This window comes from Myxine glutinosa, chromosome 2 (genome assembly GCF_964187855.1).
Source record: "Myxine glutinosa chromosome 2, kmMyxGlut1.1, whole genome shotgun sequence".
NCBI classification, from domain to species: Eukaryota; Metazoa; Chordata; class Myxini; order Myxiniformes; family Myxinidae; genus Myxine; species Myxine glutinosa.
In genome coordinates, this window is record NC_136262.1 from 264,314,498 (window position 1) to 264,333,344 (window position 18,847).

The 18,847-nt window shown below is 43.0% G+C and overlaps 1 long non-coding RNA gene across 1 annotated transcript in view; it reads right to left on the reverse strand.

Annotated features, from left to right (window-relative positions):
- LOC137422435 (uncharacterized) overlaps nt 1-12,264 on the reverse strand; it is a 47,213-nt gene extending 34,949 nt beyond the window's left edge. The window contains exon 1 of the long non-coding RNA XR_010983463.2: nt 12,092-12,264. This is a non-coding gene — a long non-coding RNA (uncharacterized LOC137422435). The remainder of the gene's footprint in view (nt 1-12,091) is intronic.
- Between the last annotated feature and the right edge of the window lie 6,583 nt (nt 12,265-18,847).

Consider the following 18,847-nt stretch of genomic DNA (forward strand, 5'->3'; position numbering starts at 1 on the left):
ATGACTCTCGTGATAAAGCTTCCATACCAAAAGTGTCTGAGAAACAGCTTGCTTGGAATCAGGTTGTTAAAGAGTTAGAGCAAGGCCTAAAAGAAGGGAGGGGTTATGAACTTAGTGCTATCAGAGACTCTTTGAACAATATTGATGACAAATGTAACTTTCGTAATAGAGATGTAAAAGTTTTCTTGTTGAACACTTTTGGTAATGAGATTGATTTTACATATCCCAGTTCGTTCAAAAAATCAATGATGGTATTCAGTGTTCCAAAGAAAGTGTTAGCTGAGCGCATTCGTTCCCTTGATCCTGTTCAGGTATGCGCTGGTGTGATTAGGAAGGCTCTAGATGAGTATGATTTTGGCCTTGACGATAGCTTTTGTGATGCACATGATCTAAAGCATTCCTTGAGCGAGATGAATATCCCTGAACCTGTACTACGTTTTTTCAGTCATTTGTACAATTTCAATCCTGACACATATGCAAAAGCAGCCGAAGCTGTCATGACAGAAAGTGATGAACCAGTTGATGAGGATGAAGAAGATGATGATGACTACGATACTGGTAGCAAGCCATCAGGTAACAGCCTCTCCACACAGCGTTGCAGAAAGATACAATCTGTCTTCCAAGTCATGCACTATATCCATCACTGCGGTAGAAAGAGAACTCCAATGCATATTATGAATGCGGAATCAGTTCATGGTCTTGGGCGTGGTGGCAAAATTGTAACTACAGTTCTAAACCACGGAGGACTAGCAATCAGCTACCCGGAGCTGCGTAGGTACCAACATGACCTTGCCACGTTTACAGCACAGCACAACAACGATCGCGTTTCACTGCCGTCACACTTTGATCCTGGGCAATTCACCTCCGGTGCAATTGACAACTGGGACCATGAGGGGGCAAATGTATCTGAACATGACACTGTGACTGTTCTCTACCAAGACAAACCCCCGTCGTCGACCAGTAAACCAAAGATTTCTGACACGCAGGTCACACATGGTCCACAGTCATTCAGTTTAATATTAAAATGCCAGGTACTGTCCGACTTTCACAAGCCTGCACGCCGTGCTGACATCCCAGCAACTTACAAAGTGGCCGAACTGCCTTACACTTCCTCCGAAGCCGATGCAGCAAAACTGAAGGATATTTCTTGGTCCCTCGCACGCTTGAACGTCATGCATGATGAAGTGTCCATCTACCCCGAGTCACAAACAATGCCATCTTGGAGTGCTAGCAACTCTGTTTGGACGGAGGAGGCCATCCCATTAAAGAATCTTGCATTTGTGCCTGTTCTGCCGCATCCAGTTACAGAGTACGCGACAGTTTATACGGCTATGAAGAACTTTATGGACATTGGTTCTCAGCTGACTCAAAATGAGATACCAATGTATTGTGATGAAGGTGTTTTGTTGCATCGTCCGTGATATACAACTGCTGAGACCAGAGGAATTCAGGACTCTGGTTCCATGCCTGGGAACGTTTCACTTAGTGAAAACTGTTTTGAAATGTATTGGCAAACTCCTGGATGGAAGTGGCGCGGACATCACATGGTTGCAGGCTGGTGTTTTTGGTCCAACTGTCATCGAGAATTCTGTTCTACGTGGAGGTCACTACAGCCGCTGTCTTGAGGGTATGCAGCTCCTTGCTGAAGCCTTTGAACGCCTCCAGTACAAAGAATTCTTCTCCGAGAAAGGCATCGACCAATATACACATGAGCTTGCCATCCTGACGAACCTCCAGTCTAGTGTCAAGGAGAAATGCATCACAGATAGTCAGAAGTATATGGTTCAGTTTGCTGATGCATCAAAAACGTTGGTCGAAGATTTGAACAGATTCATCCAAACACGGTCTGATACCAATGAAAACTTCAAGTTCTGGACTCAGTTCTTGCAAATGATGGATATTGTCCGTGATCTGTTGAGAGCTGATCGTGAAGGGATTTGGGAACTGCATCTTGACGCTGTCCAGCGTGCATTGAACCTGTTTGCGGCATTCGATTCGACCAACTACTTGCGATGGTGTTCTCTCTACCTTGAAGACATGCGACGTCTACCTGAGACTGCACCATCAGTTCATGAACAATTTGCCAAAGGCAATTTTTCAATCAGAGAGATACCCGGCCGATTCACCGCTGTTGGAGGAGACCAGAAATTAGAGCAAAGCATTAACCTTTCATCTAAGTGCAGCGATGGAGTCATTGGACATGCAAAGCAAAAACAGTATGTCGCTCAGTGGGACCTAATATACCATGAAATGATGGCAGTGAAGAACCTACATCGGCAATACAGTGATGTGATTGACAGGACACATGAGACTTACAGCCACCACGAATCATCTCAAGCCACAACGAACCGCAAAGAAGGACATATTCAGGAGATGATGAGATTCATTGAAGAGAAGGGTCCCCTCTGTCTCTAGACGCTTCCAAAACACTACAAAACTTTGTGACAAAAGAGGTTATGTCCGATGATATAAAAACTGACATGCTCAATGCCTTTTCAAAAGGAAAAGAGAAGTACCTGAAATTCAGAAAGGAAAGGTTTGTCACCAAGACTGAACGAATAAGCAGTACCATTCACCACACAAACTTGAAGACGATGAAAACTCTTCGAAAGAAGCCACAGAAGACTACCAAGACGACAGTGAAGGAGATGAACATCGCTGAGAGAAACATAGAAATAGCTCGGGAGCGTGGCCTCACCACTGATGATCTCTTAAAGTACGATGTTGTTCCCTCCCCAGTGTTGTTTGATGATGCAGGAATGATGACTAAACCAGCAAAGAGCCAGCTACTGAAGGAGTTGGAGACGCACCTAAAACCGGAAGAATTTACATATAGTCATCGGAAAGACGCATCATTTGTAGTTGACATCATGGCCACAATCCGAAAGGTTAATGTTACGAAACTCTCCAAATTCAATGACCTTCTATCAAATTTCATGTCATTTTCGGCCATATATCATCGGTTTGGGCGGACTGACTATGTCTTTGACATGTATTCTGATGACCCATCAGTGAAGGACAGCGAGAGGAAAAGGCGAAGTGACACTCTACCCATCGAATATACTTCAATAGAGCCATCAACACCACTACCTAAGGATATGAACACATTCCGGCCTTCCAACAACAACAAACTTCTCCTTGAAAAACTGATCTACAGCCATGTTCGTTCAAATATTGCAAATACCGGTCAGTACCCAACTGTACTCGGACAGGTGACCAGAGAGAACGAGGATTGGAAATGTATGAAAATGCACAACGGAGATGAGAGCGCACTGGTACACCTTCAATCCACATTTGAAGAGGCGGATCTTCGCATACTCCTTCATGTTTTGGACGCGCTCAAAGAAGGACACAAAATATGTGTTGTCATCTCCAATGATACTGATGTAGTTGTTGCCTTGCTCCACCACATGCCTGTCTTTCTCCAACATGACCTAGAGGAGCTGTGGGTACGAGCTGGAGTTGGAGATAGCACTCGGTATGTGCCCCTTCATACCTTGTTCGAGCGCATCGGATGTCAACTCTGTGCTGTTCTTCCTGCCGTACACAGTCTTACAGGATGTGATATCACTAGCAAAGTTGGGACCAAGAAAGCCGCCTTGAATGCCGAGCCAGAAAAGTTATTGAAGCACTTTGGAGGGTTGCCGACCCTTTCTCAGCCTTTGATCAAGAATGCAGAATCCTACTTGGTCAAAGTACTGAAACCAAAAAGCGATGCGAAGAAATTTTCGAACTTGCGTGTGGAGATCTTCCATCATGTCAAAGGGAGTTCTCATCACAACCTGCCACCAACCAGCCAAGGTCTCCTGCCACATATGAAGCGTAGCTTTTTCAATGCCTACAATATCATGCATGCTTTGGAGCTTCATCAAGATTCTGAAAATGTGATCGCACTTAAGCCAGAGGATTGTGGTTATACGCATGACAAGGAACAGCTGATACCTGAAACAACGTGGAAAACTCTAGAATCACATTGGACAGTTGTCTGTTCATGCACTAAGTGTGCCAGGTCAACATGCCCCTGTAGGACCGCCATAGTCAAATGTGTAAATTTTTGTCATTGCAAAAAGGCTTCCCCTGATGCCTGCAAGAATCCTGTCGCTTGATAAAGAGTACATGTATTGAAGTTGCACGGGTGGTAAATGGTGGTAATTGACAGCACGCGCTTCCTTGTTATGACAGTTATATTGGGTTTGTGGACATGTTATGATTTTAATTCATGAATCCTTAAGCTATGTAAGTGTAATAGTTTTGCTTAAGCTGAATTTTGAGCGAAATTTAGTCAACATCATTGCCAGGAGGTGTTTGGCGGCCATTTTGAAATTATGCAAATTAGGTATATTCAAAAGGGGTTGATTATGGTTCCAATGAATAGCTTGCTATCAAAAACCCATACATAGACACCAAAATCAGCCGAATATCACACTTACTTCTAAAGTTAGACCAATTTAACCAATTTTGGTTTATACCGCTTTTTGGGGTAGGGGTAACCTTTGTTAACATTTGACCCCACTGTCACTATACAATATAATGAATCATAAATATGATGCATGGAATTATTAAAGGGCTTCATAAGGAAGCTTCTGACAAATTTTGGTTGCTTTATCGACATAATTGGGTGTATGAGAGGTGATCGGATTTTGAGCGCCTTTCAAACTGAAAGTGATTTTTGGAGAAAAAGAAGCTAAATGACGTGTTTTTTTTTCTAAAAAAGACAGTTTATAGTATTGAACCATGCTAAAAATGTGTTAGTTATGTCTAAACATGATAAATAAATGTTACATTTGAATCTAAAGCTGCCTACTCTTGAATTATTCCATGAAAACTGAATTTTGCTATTTCGGCTAATTGGCCTCAAGTCATAATCACGTATTGGGGTGTGCAGAAAAAACGTACTTGATCTGGGAGTGTTACCCAGATTTTTTCCAAGGGTCTCAACATAGAGAACAGGAAAATCAAAAGTTTTGCCGTAGAAGAGAGATGTACACAAGCAACCCCCCAGAGCCTATACTATCCTCCCTTTGTGTCCAATCTAACAAGTCGGACGTGCGACGCGAATAAGCCGAAAGGCTTACGCCAAATAAATTGTGCAGACTCCGCGCGAAGTCTGGGCGCTTCAGCGTAAAGATTAAAGTGAAACTTTTCAGGATTACCGCCAACTAACTACAAAAATACTACAAGTTATACTTTTATTATTATTACCATGTCGTTATATAGCTTCGATCCCCGACATATATATATATATATATATCGCTCTATAGTGCCTGGGCCTATGTAGCTATGTGAAAGGTTATATAAAATGATTCACGTGGAGTGCCACGCTCTTTGACGAACATTGCCTTTTATGGTCAGGGTGGAAAACTTCCCTTGACATCATTAACCGAGGAGTTTAAGGTGGTGAGGGTGTGGGAGCAGTGCCTCCCCTGGGTATGTGGGTGGTCCCCTGAAAACCTCATGTGGGGGCCCTTTCTATTGGTGGGCTAATATTATGGTGACAGATCTTCAGGCGAAGAATCGATTCATACCTCGGTTCCAGAGGGGTTAGCGAAGTGTTAGAATGACCAGCTCTGTCTGTCTGTCTCTGCGTGTATCTGTCTTTCTTCCTTCCGCAAGTTGGAGGAAATGACATAAAATCGAGTAAATGATTCAAAGTAAATTTCATTCGATTTTCTTTGAGGTCGTTGGAAAGCTATTTAACAAGTAATAAAAAAATTTTTTTTTAACGAAAAAGGATGTAGGGATGTTACTGGAAAAGGTATGAAAACAAGAAGAAATTAAACCTGCAAGTAGTGATGCCCCGAGGACCAAAACAACCCATTCCTTGACAGCGGCAGCCAGGACCCAATTATGCAAAGTTTGAACTGAATCGATCCGAAACATGGAGGAGGTGCATTTTAGAGGTTTTTCATGAAATCCAATATGGCCGCAATGCCACATGACCTATGACGTCATCCAGAGGATATACATCAAGTCAAGTGGCATACGATAAGTGGTCCAAGTTTCAAATCAATCGATCGAAAAATTAAGGCTTAGATGCATTTTAAAAGGTTTTCATGAAATCCAATTTAGTCGCCTGGTCACATGACCAATGATATCATCAATTTTGATCAATTTTGTTTTCTTTTTCATTGCCAGACCATGTGACCAATCAATTTTTTTTTTGATATTCAAGTTCTTATTGATGAATAGATGCTACAAAAATGTTTTGTGTTAATCGCATATAATTTTTTTTACCTCAACATAGCTGCCAAACCGCCTCACCAATGACGTCATGTCATACAACTTTTTTTCAGCATGGGTAGCCAATCATAACATGACAATAATCAAATTGATAGCATTTGCGGTTTCGGAGAAGAGGATTTTAAAAAAAGTTTTCGCTTAAATCCAAGCTAGTTGCCATGGTGATTGCAAAATCAAAATTCAGGAAAAAGATGGCATCAATTCCCATTGGTCCCAACATTCCTGGAAAGTTTCAAGTTGATCGTTGATTGGAGCAACAGTGCCGACGCTGCATCTTCTACAAAATTTGGCGGAGAGAATATTAATAATAAGTCCAATAACAAAAGGAGACCTTATAGACTTATCGACTCTTATAGACTCGGCCCCTAATGATCGATTAACAGAGGTTTCCTAATGATCGATTAACGGAGGTTTCCTAATGATCGATTAACAGAGGTTGACTAATGATCGATTAACAGAGGTTTCCTAATGATCGATTAACAGAGGTTGCCTAATGATCGATTAACGGAGGTTTCCTAATGATCGATTAACGGAGGTTTCCTAATGATCGATTAACGGAGGTTTCCTAATGATCGATTAACAGAGGTTTCATAATGATCGATTAACGGAGGTTTCCTAACGATCGATTAACAGAGGTTTCCTAATGATCGATTAACAGAGGTTTCCTAATGATTGATTAACAGAGGTTTCCTAATGATCGATTAACAGAGGTTTCCTAATGATCGATTAACAGAGGTTGCCTAATGATCGATTAACGGAGGTTTCCTAATGATCGATTAACAGAGGTTTCCTAATGATCGATTAACAGAGGTTTCCTAATGATCGATTAACGGAGGTTGCCTAATGATCGATTAACGGAGGTTTCCTCATGATCGATTAACGGAGGTTTCCTAATGATCGATTAACAGAGGTTTCCTAATGATCGATTAACAGAGGTTTCCTAATGATCGCTTAACAGAGGTTTCCTAATGATCGATTAAGAGAGGTTTCCTAATGATCGATTAACAGAGGTTTCATAATGATCGATTAACGGAGGTTTCCTAACGATCGATTAACAGAGGTTTCCTAATGATTGATTAACAGAGGTTTCCTAATGATCGATTAACAGAGGTTTCCTAATGATCGATTAACAGAGGTTGCCTAATGATCGATTAACGGAGGTTTCCTAATGATCGATTAACAGAGGTTTCCTAATGATCGATTAACAGAGGTTTCCTAATGATCGATTAACGGAGGTTGCCTAATGATCGATTAACGGAGGTTTCCTCATGATCGATTAACGGAGGTTTCCTAATGATCGATTAACAGAGGTTTCCTAATGATCGATTAACAGAGGTTTCCTAATGATCGCTTAACAGAGGTTTCCTAATGATCGATTAAGAGAGGTTTCCTAATGATCGATTAACGGAGGTTTCCTAATGATCGATTAACGGAGGTTTCCTAATGATCGATTAACGGAGGTTTCCTAATGATCGATTAACAGAGGTTTCCTAATGATCGATTAACGGAGGTTGCCTAATGATCGATTAACAGAGGTTTCCTAATGATCGATTAACGGAGGTTTCCTAATGATCGATTAACGGAGGTTTCCTAATGATCGATTAACAGAGGTTTCCTAATGATCGATTAACGGAGGTTTCCTAATGATCGATTAACGGAGGTTTCCTAATGATCGATTAACAGAGGTTTCCTAATGATCGATTAACGGAGGTTGCCTAATGATCGATTAACGGAGGTTGCAAGTTGCCTTGAAAGGCTCACTTTGGATTTGGAGGAAGCGCCTAACTGAGGCTCTGTGCGGGAGTTCATGATGTTGCGGGATTCAAGTGAATCAGTGGTAAAGAATGCTCTCCCAGAGAAGAAGGGAAGTCGGAAGTGGAATGCAAGAGCAGAGGTGGATGAGATGGAGGAGCGGTTGCAACAGGAGGAGGTCATGGGGATGGTACAGCACGGGAAGCATGTCTTGGGGTGGATGAAGCATGAGCGATGGGGAAAGGCATGTGTGAAAGAGAGGAGGAAGATGGTTGAGAGGGAGGTGAGAAGAAAGGAGGAGGAGGGGAGATATGTGAAAGCAGCCGGACAGGCACAGCAAGGTGCTTGGACTAGGTGGGAAGGTGTGCGGGTGAGGACATTGAATTGCCAAGAGATTTGGAGGATGGAGCCAATATTGTTGAGTTTCCTGTTGTGGGCAACTATGATGTGTTTCCGTCACCAGTAAACTTGAGATTGTGGGGGTTGTTGCAAGAGGAGAGATGTTATTTGTGTGGAGGTTTGGGAACGGTGCAGCATGCGCTGAGTGCATGTTCAGTAGCATTGGCAGCAGGACAATACAGGTGCCGACATGATCAGGTGCTGGCGGTGGTCATGCAGATGGTGCAACAACAAGAGGTGCTGAGGTCAAGAGAGAGAAGGGTGGAGAAGGAGACCGATGGGGGAGAGGTGTTTGTCAGAGAGGGCCAAGTGGTAAGAGGTGGAAAGAGGAGGAGGTGGAAAGCAAGAGGGCTGTCAGATGCTTGTGATTGGCAGGTGGTGGCAGACCTAAAGCCACAATTGGTATTCCCAGAGGAGATCTGTGTGACAAGGTTGTGGCCTGACATTGTCATTTGGTCAGTGGCAACAAGACAGGTCATCTTAGGGGAATTGTCGGTACTTTGGGAAGAGAATATGGAGGATGTGCACGAGAGGAAGAGAGGAAAGTACAGTGAGCTGGAGGCAGAGTGCCGGGAGAAGGGTTGGCAAATTTCTTGTCAGCCATTTGAGGTGGGGTGTAGAGGGTATATTGGAAATTCCTTTTCTGCATTTCTTGCTCGGCTTGGTGTGTGTGGGACAGAAAGAAGGAGAATGTGTGACAAGGTGGCCCAGGTTGCCTTGAAAGGCTCATTTTGGATATGGAGGACGTTTATGGAAGCACGTCAAACGGTGTTGGTTGAGGTTGTGGTGGTGGTTCATTTCAGCCTAAAGGGGTAGTGACTGAGCGTGGAAGAGAAATGGAAGTGTGTGTGTGTGTGTGTGTGTGTGTGTGTGTGTGTGTGTGTGTGTGTGTGTGTGTGTGTGTGTGTTGCAGTAGTGGGTGTGGTTTTGCATGAATGTGTTTTTGTTTGAGTCGTGCATGTTGTAAGGATAGGTGGTCGGTTGGTTTTTTGTTTTTTGGTGTGTGAGAGTGGATGAGCGGCTATTGATTCTGGGAGTGGGGCGGTTTTGTTGTTGTAGTCTGTGTTCTCACTGGCTGGGGGTGGGGGTATGTATGTATCCAGGTGTAGTTGCTGCATGTGGATGTGTATGTGCCCCTGCTGGCCCACCTTAGCTGACCATATCGAGGTCGAAGGGCTGAAACGGGATGATGCTGAGGACCTCGGCTAAGGACCCGGTCAGTGAGGCACACTTGTGACCAGGTGTGTTTTGAAATTATATATGTGTAGATATATTTATATATCGCTCTATAGTGCCGAGGCCTATGTGGCAATGTGAAAGGTAATATAAAATGATTCCCGGTGTGTGTTTGTGTATAATATTTGCCTTAGTGGGTGTAGGAAAGTGTTTTAGGCCCCACAAAAAAAAATAGCAAACAAGTACAGTTACATTAAAAGTACACCGCCCCATGCCAAATAAATAAATATCCTCCAGCACGGTATTGCCGAGGTGCCTTCAGTGCCCAGCGATACCGCCATGCAGCACATAGAGACGGTATTGGGTGGGAGAGGTGTACAACAATTGATTGATTAATTGCGTAATAAAAATCAATAAATAATAATCATACAATATTTTCTTAATCAATTGGCTAATAGCATACCTGAACCGCCAGGGTTTCATCCGAAGCTGTAACTTTTTGAAAATTAATTAAATCAATTAATCCAAAAATAATTTCGTCATTAATGGGGAAAAAAAATTAATTGATTGATTGACTAATCAATAAAGCTGAAACATCCTTTGTAGCCACATCAGTTGGTCACTGTCGTGTCCAAATATCAGCTTCGTAGCTCAAAAGGTGCCTGATATATTGCCCAGATGAGAAAGGAAATAAATCAGTACTTAATTAATCAATAATAATTAAGTAGCGCATAAATTAATTAATTAATTGACTAATCAATAAAGCAGAAACATCCTTTGTAGCCACATCACCTGGTCACTGTCGTGTCCAAATATCAGCTTCCTAGCTCAAAAGGTGCCTGATATATTGCCCAGATGAGAAAGGAAATAAATCAGTACTTAATTAATCAATAATAATTAAGTAGCGCATAAATTAATTAATTAATTGACTAATCAATAAAGCAGAAACATCCTTTGTAGCCACATCACTTGGTCACTGTCGTGTCCAAATATCAGCTTCCTAGCTCAAAAGGTGCCTGATATATTGCCCAGATGAGAAAGGAAATAAATCAGTACTTAATTAATCAATAATAATTAAGTAGCGCATAAATTAATTAATTAATTGACTAATCAATAAAGCAGAAACATCCTTTGTAGCCACATCACCTGGTCACTGTCGTGTCCAAATATCAGCTTCCTAGCTCAAAAGGTGCCTGATATATTGCCCAGATGAGAAAGGAAATAAATCAGTACTTAATTAATCGATAATAATTAAGTAGCGCATAAATTAATTAATTAATTGACTAATCAATAAAGCAGAAACATCCTTTGTAGCCACATCACTTGGTCACTGTCGTGTCCAAATATCAGCTTCCTAGCTCAAAAGGTGCCTGATATATTGCCCAGATGAGAAAGGAAATAAATCAGTACTTAATTAATCGATAATAATTAAGTAGCGCATAAATTAATTAATTAATTGACTAATCAATAAAGCAGAAACATCCTTTGTAGCCACATCACTTGGTCACTGTCGTGTCCAAATATCAGCTTCCTAGCTCAAAAGGTGCCTGATATATTGCCCAGATGAGAAAGGAAATAAATCAGTACTTAATTAATCGATAATAATTAAGTAGCGCATAAATTAATTGATTAATCCAAAAACAAAAAATACTGTTTTGGCTAAAGCAATTACTCACTATTGTTCAGGAATTTTGGCTGCCTAGCTCAAAAGATGGCTGATATATTGCCCGGACAAAAAAGAAAACAAACAACCAAACAACCGGAGTGAAAACTGAGTTATCCCTTTCAGCGCTCGTCATTGCCGAGCCCCCTTCGGTGCCCGGCAATGACGTCATGCAGCGCCTGGAGATGGCATAGGAAAGGAGCGGTGTACAACCAAAAAGAAAACAAACAAACAAACAACCAGAGTGAAAACTGAGTAATCCCTTTCAGCGCTCGTCATTGCCGAGCCCCCTTCGGTGCCCGGCAATGACGTCATGCAGCGCCTGGAGATGGCATAGGAAAGGAGCGGTGTACAAAAAAACAAATTTATTTCTTCAAAATACAAACAGGATTAGAACATCACCAGGCAACGCCAGGTACGCCTGCTAGTATTAAATAAGGAAATTCTCTACGTGCGTACTTCTGAAAATCATAGAAAAAAAACAAGGTGGGGAGGGGGTCAATTTAAGTTTTTGGTCTGTACAAGTGCCACAGTGCAAGTGGTTTACTGACCCCTGCTATGTATGCACAGGGGGGATTATTAGGCACAGCAAAAAATATATTTACCCCACCATCTACCCAATTCCCCCCACCCACTCCTGCACCCGGCTGCTCCTGAAGGTAGCAGGTGTATCTAATTTATACAAATATAGTTTTTAATGAAACAAATTCTTTCCTTTAAAGGACCATAAGTATGAGCATGTTTAATACTTTCAGGCCACAAATAATGAAGAACCTCTCCCCGTTTGGCCCTCACCCAGTCACCAACAACACCCCCATTAAAACCCCACCACACCACAACACCCCCCAGGCCACACCATACCTTCTGCAATGATTGGTTCTCGTTATCCGTCCCCACTTTGCAGAATTCTCCAGCACAGCCATTCCGGGCGGAACTCTGGCTCCGGTCCCAAGCAGTTAACACATTTAGCAGCCTCAGGATGAGAAAAGCAAGCTCCCTGTGAACTGGAGCTGGTCCCTGCATGCCAACCGAACCCAAAGCACATTCATTAACAACCCTGGCTTGGTCTTCCAGCAACGCAAACATGTGCTAACTGGCACAAGTTGATAAAGTTAATAACGTTTTCATTGTATAGTTTATCATTGTCATTTTCATACTTTTATACTCGTGTTGTTGAAAATCCCTCAAAGTTCACCGATGAAATTAATTAACATCGATGGAATGAGAATGTTTGTTTGGTCTCTGCTTCACGAGCCTAATTCTCCAATCAATATGTTCTGAGTAGATCCATTGACGCCTTGCTTTCTGATTTCACCACATATTTCACCATGATAACTCACACCAGCCACAGTAGGTCGCATGACGTCACTATCAACCGATCAAATATGACCACTTCTCCTTTTGGAGTTCCCAGTTAAGAGACCATTCCAAATAGTGACACTGAGATAAAACTCATTTAATAAAACATTTCATCAGGCCTTCTATCATACATTATTAACAAACTGCATTAAACTTAACCATCTGGTGAAACGACCAAAATCAAGACTCTCTGCTCACCTTCACTTATTCATTCCTCTTTTCTCCCACATCTGGAACAAACTCCCTCACTCCCTTCAATCCCACTCCTCCCTCCAGGTCTTTAAAACAACTGTTCACCACCATCTCTTATCTTCCCCCATCCAAAACCTTGATCTTTTCTACCCCCGCTAATTCACCCCAGATCCACTTTTTTGAAATTCCGACTTCTTTCCTGGAAGTTCTTGCAGTGTCCATATGTTTTATACCTCTCCCATCCCCCTCACCCCCCCTGCCCACGCCTCCTCCCCACAAGCCCTCTCCCTCCCACAGATCTCCCGATGTCCCTGTTCTCTGCTGTTGCACTTGTGTGCGTCCCTTTCTCTCCCCATCTTGGTCTCCCGCTCCCTTTATCTTATGTTTTATTTGTCCATTTGTTTTTTTGTGATTAATGTTAGCTCTTACACGAGCCTCGATCTTGTGTACAAAAAAAAGAAGGTTTAACTAGAATGGTAGTCGGTAGAGAGCATACCTCCACCAGGTTGAACAGTTTACGTTTTGCATCCACTGATAGGCCGGATCTGGATTCGCACCTGAACCAAAATGTAATCGGCTTGTTGTTGTCACCTAACCAACTCATCCACCAAGTTTTGTCAGAATATGTCTTCAACCTTTACAAATATCATGCTGCTATAGGACATTTTTGGCCCTATTACTCAATGGTGAAGAATCACTTAAAATACAAATTCTCGTATCCATATTTGGATCTTCACCAAAATCTAATTAAATCGTGCTTCTCACACCGCTAATCTGTTCACCAAGAGTTGTCCAATCCGTCCACAACTTTTTGAGATATTGTGCTATATATCGTGTTTTGTCCTGTCTCTGAATGGTGAAGAATCACTTTAAAATTCTCAGATCCGGATCTTCACCAAAATCAAATCGATTCGTCCTTGTCCCACACACAACCTGTCCACCAAGTTTTGCCTGAATCCGTTCATAACTTTTTGAGACTCGTGCTATAAATAAAAGTCAATGAAGCCTTTTATTGTATTAAACATTAATGACTCCACTGTGGTGACAACACCAACTACACCAACCTGCGACAAAATGTGGTAATGGGCCAATTGGGAAACGCCGATTTAAAGGATGAACAGAACCATTGGGAAACACATTTAATGCGCTATTAATATAATTAACTCGACACCTCTCATCCATGTCACCCTCCCCACGGTTATATCAGAACAAGCTGATTTGTCGCATGGTCACGCATTGCTTAACCCCAATATGGGGACGTTCAAAAATTACGTAACGCTATATTTTTAGTAATTTGTTCAACGTAACACTTGATTACGTTAGGTAAGGTAATTCTTGAACTGTGTGTTCTGTCGCACCATGCATTCTGATAGGCCTGATAAAATCTTACTATTATTCGACAAATGATTAGATTTTTCAGGATCTCTCATTGGGAATAACACTCGACCCAAACACAGCCAATGGAAATCTGATGCAACAAACCAAGGCAGTGTATAATCAGCAGAGGCATGTAGGCCTAATGTGTTAGGCCCACCAGAAACCCAAGATGGCGGCCATATCATTTTGTCTCGGTGCTATGGTGGGTGGAGTCAAGTGACAGATATGGGTGTGGTCTGGCAGCTGTCTGACCAATGGGTGCACATTTCAAAAACCGACCCCCAACAATAACCCCAAGAACAACAACACCACCAACAGCAGCAGCAGCAATGCGAAGCTCTTGTAGACCTCTTGTAGACCTGTGACATATCACAGGTAAAAATATGACAGTGCATTAACTCCCCCCGACGCCCCCCCCCCCAATCCACCCATTATGATCACGCAATGTAATTTAATTAAAGCAGGCTTGAATTTGTGACATTTTAATTACCTATTTTATAAATCACATGTCTTTGGAAACATCTTCCTCTTCAGTCCCTCTTGAGGTGTGTGCTACCTGTTGAACTTTGACACATTACATGGCCCTTTGGTAGTACAGTACAATCATCCAATGATTTCTGCTTCATATAAAATAACTTAACCAATATCTTCATCATGACCAATGGAAGGCAGGACTTCTTTCAGTCCCTGTTTGTCCCACATGTCTCACATGTTTGTCCCCAGCTGGAACATTTCCCATATGATGTCACAATGGAGCCCTGAACGAATGAAGTGAAGGAACACTGCAGACACTGCAACGGTAATGGCGTCGGAAAGTGACGGTTCCAGTGTACGACATCGAGTGGAAAAGACAAAAGCAAAACGAATCAGTTATATGTACATCAAGCACTGCAGGGGCGGATCCAGGGGGGGGGGGGTTCAGGGGGTGCGCACCCCCCCCCCCCCTTCGATCCAGGATGAGGGTGCAGGCGGTGCGAATCTGCTGAACTGTTGGACTATGGAAGAACACAAGGAACTGCAGAAACTTCCAAGAACGCACGAAATGCCGTTTCTGACGATCAATTTTTAAAAATTTCATGGAGGAGGACCCCCAGACCCCCCCCCCCCCTTTATCCCCCCCCACCCCAGCGCTATCGTTTCATGCACCCCCCCCCCCCCCTCGTCTTGAAATTCCTGGATCCGCCCCTGAGCAGGGTGTCTATGGTTAACAAAGTATCTCTGTAGAATCTCGGGGATGAAAACAAAACGTAAAAATAGTCAGAATTTGAGCAAATCTGTTTCCCAAAATCTAATCAAATGTGTCCCGTATAATAACCAATCATCCCACCAAATTTCATGCAATTCGGTTGAATACTTTTTGAGTTATGCGAATAACATACACACACACACACACAGACATACAAATAAATACACAGCGATCAAAACATAACCTTCCGCTTTTGCGAAGGTAATAAGAAATAAAAAAGAAGAAGCCTCAAAGCCACACAAGGACGACTGTGCACTTGGCTCAAATGTCCAAAAGGACACGATACTCCCAATGGGACAGCACGAACGTGGCTCCAGTCCCCCAAATTACAACCACTTTAGCCAAGATCACGTGACCTAAAATCCATTAGCCAAAAATGACGAGGTCTCATTAATCCCTGGAATGTGGTCAATGGGATTGACCACCCTGGAACTTGGAAGTGGGAGCAGTGAGCTCGAATGGCGAATGAGAGCAGAAGAAAACTTTGAACCGCTTGTCCATGGAGCAATCAATAGCGGCACCACTGGGAAGTGATCTGGGAGAACTGGGAAACTGGGGGGAGGGAGAGGGGAGATGGGGGGGGGGGGTTAGGGGGAATGGGGGGATTGGGAGATGGGGGGATGAGGTGGATGGGGAGAGAGGATGGGAAGATGGAGGGGATGGAGGTACGAGTGGGTTGGGGAGATGAGGGTATTCGGGGTGTTTTGGGTCTTCGGGGTGTTTTGGGTCTTCAAGGGTGATTTGGGTCTTCAGGAGTCTTGGTGGTCTTAAGGGTCTTGGGGTAATAAAAGGTCATCAAAGGTCTGAGGGGTTTCAGCAGTCTAAACGTAATTAAGAGGGTGTTCATTTTATTTGAAGAAGAAGAAGACGTTTTCGGCGCATATAAACATAGCGACATAACCATATACGTTTGCTCTTTTAAAATAAGATAAATATAAAAGTGTGTACACACCTCTCAACTGTTGTGGAGACATCAAACCACGTGTCACACCAACACTTGCTGCGAGACTCCTGAATCACAACACCCTCCTGATTCAGGTGTCCATCACACGGTTAACAAGGTTCCATAAATGTAGTCGGGAAAGAGGATATTAAAGTTAAAATGCAACTTCCGGTTTAGTGGGTTTGTGAACCGCTCAATGAAAGAACAATTTTGAATTTTGTGTAACAAGTGGTGGCACAGAGTCTCATTGTTCCTTATCAAATGAGGTGGATACCTGGGTATAATTACCTGTGCCACAGAAGGTGGAAGCAGGTTATGTTTTAACTCCTGTCTGTCTGTTTGTCTGTGAGCACGACATCTCAAAACGTTGTGGACAGATTTGGATGAAATTTGATGGACGTGTTCGGTGTGACAAGGGCGAATTGATTCGATTTTGGTTGAGGTACGAATCCAGATCCGGCCTCTGAGTGAATACAAAACGTAAACACTTCAACCTGGTGGAGGTATGTGCTCTACCGAGTGTCGTTCTAGTTTTATATGACATCACATTATAAATCGTGTACATCACACTCACCCGTCCCCCTTGATGCAGTTTGTCCCACACACACAGTTCGCGTCTTGAAGAACACGAGCAATAAGCGCATTATTATACATTCATGCACAGTGTGCACACAATCGTTTACATTCACACACAGTGTGCACACCATCGTTTACATTCACGCACAGTGTGCACACAATCGTTTACATTCACGCACAGTGTGCACACAATCGTTTACATTCACGCACAGTGTGCACACCATCGTTTACATTCACACAGTACGCACGCCATCGTTTACATTCACACACAGTGTGCACACAATCGTTTACATTCACACACAGTGTGCACACAATCGTTTACATTCACACACAGTGTGCACACAATCGTTTACATTCACACAGTACGCACGCCATCGTTTACATTCACACACAGTACGCACACCATCGTTTACATTCACACACAGTGTGCACACAATCGTTTACATTCACACACAGTGTGCACACAATCGTTTACATTCACACAGTACGCACGCCATCGTTTACATTCACACACAGTACGCACACCATCGTTTACATTCACACACAGTATGCACACCATCGTTTACATTCACACACAGTATGCACACCATCGTTTACATTCACACAGTACGCACGCCATCGTTTACATTCACACACAGTACGCACACCATCGTTTACATTCACACCCAGTGTGCACACAATCGTTTACATTCACGCACAGTGTGCACACCATCGTTTACATTCACACACAGTGTGCACACCATCGTTTACATTCACACAGTACGCACGCCATCGTTTACATTCACACACAGTACGCACACCATCGTTTACATTCACACACAGTGTGCACACCATCGTTTACATTCACGCACAGTGTGCACACCATCGTTTACATTCACGCACAGTGTGCACACCATCGTTTACATTCACGCACAGTGTGCACACCATCGTTTACATTCACACACAGTGTGCACACCATCGTTTACATTCACACACAGTACGCACACCATCGTTTACATTCACGCACAGTGTGCACACCATCGTTTACATTCACGCACAGTGTGCACACCATCGTTTACATTCACACAGTACGCACGCCATCGTTTACATTCACACACAGTACGCACACCATCGTTTACATTCACACACAGTGTGCACACAATCGTTTACATTCACACACAGTGTGCACACCATCGTTTACATTCACACACAGTGTGCACACAATCGTTTACATTCACACACAGTGTGCACACCATCGTTTACATTCACGCACAGTGTGCACACCATCGTTTACATTCACACACAGTGTGCACACAATCGTTTACATTCACACACAGTGTGCACACCATCGTTTACATTCACGCACAGTGTGCACACAATCGTTTACATTCACACAGTACGCACGCCATCGTTTACATTCACACACAGTACGCACACCATCGTTTACATTCACACACAGTATGCACACCATCGTTTACATTCACACACAGTATGCACACCATCGTTTACATTCACACACAGTGTGCACACAATCGTTTACATTCACACAGTACGCACGCCATCGTTTACATTCACACACAGTGTGCACACAATCGTTTACATTCACACACAGTGTGCACACCATCGTTTACATTCACGCACAGTGTGCACACAATCGTTTACATTCACACAGTACGCACGCCATCGTTTACATTCACACACAGTACGCACACCATCGTTTACATTCACACACAGTACGCACACCATCGTTTACGCATTGCCGACTCCGCGTGATGTACGTGTCCCCCTCACTGCTGTGTGCACACACGTGATGTACACATCTCCCTCATTACCGTGTTACTTTGTGAATGAATAAGTTCAGATATACCCGTGTCTGTCGCGTGTTCCCATGTGAATGAATAAGTTTAGATATATCAGTGTCTGTCCCGTGTTCCCATGTGAATGA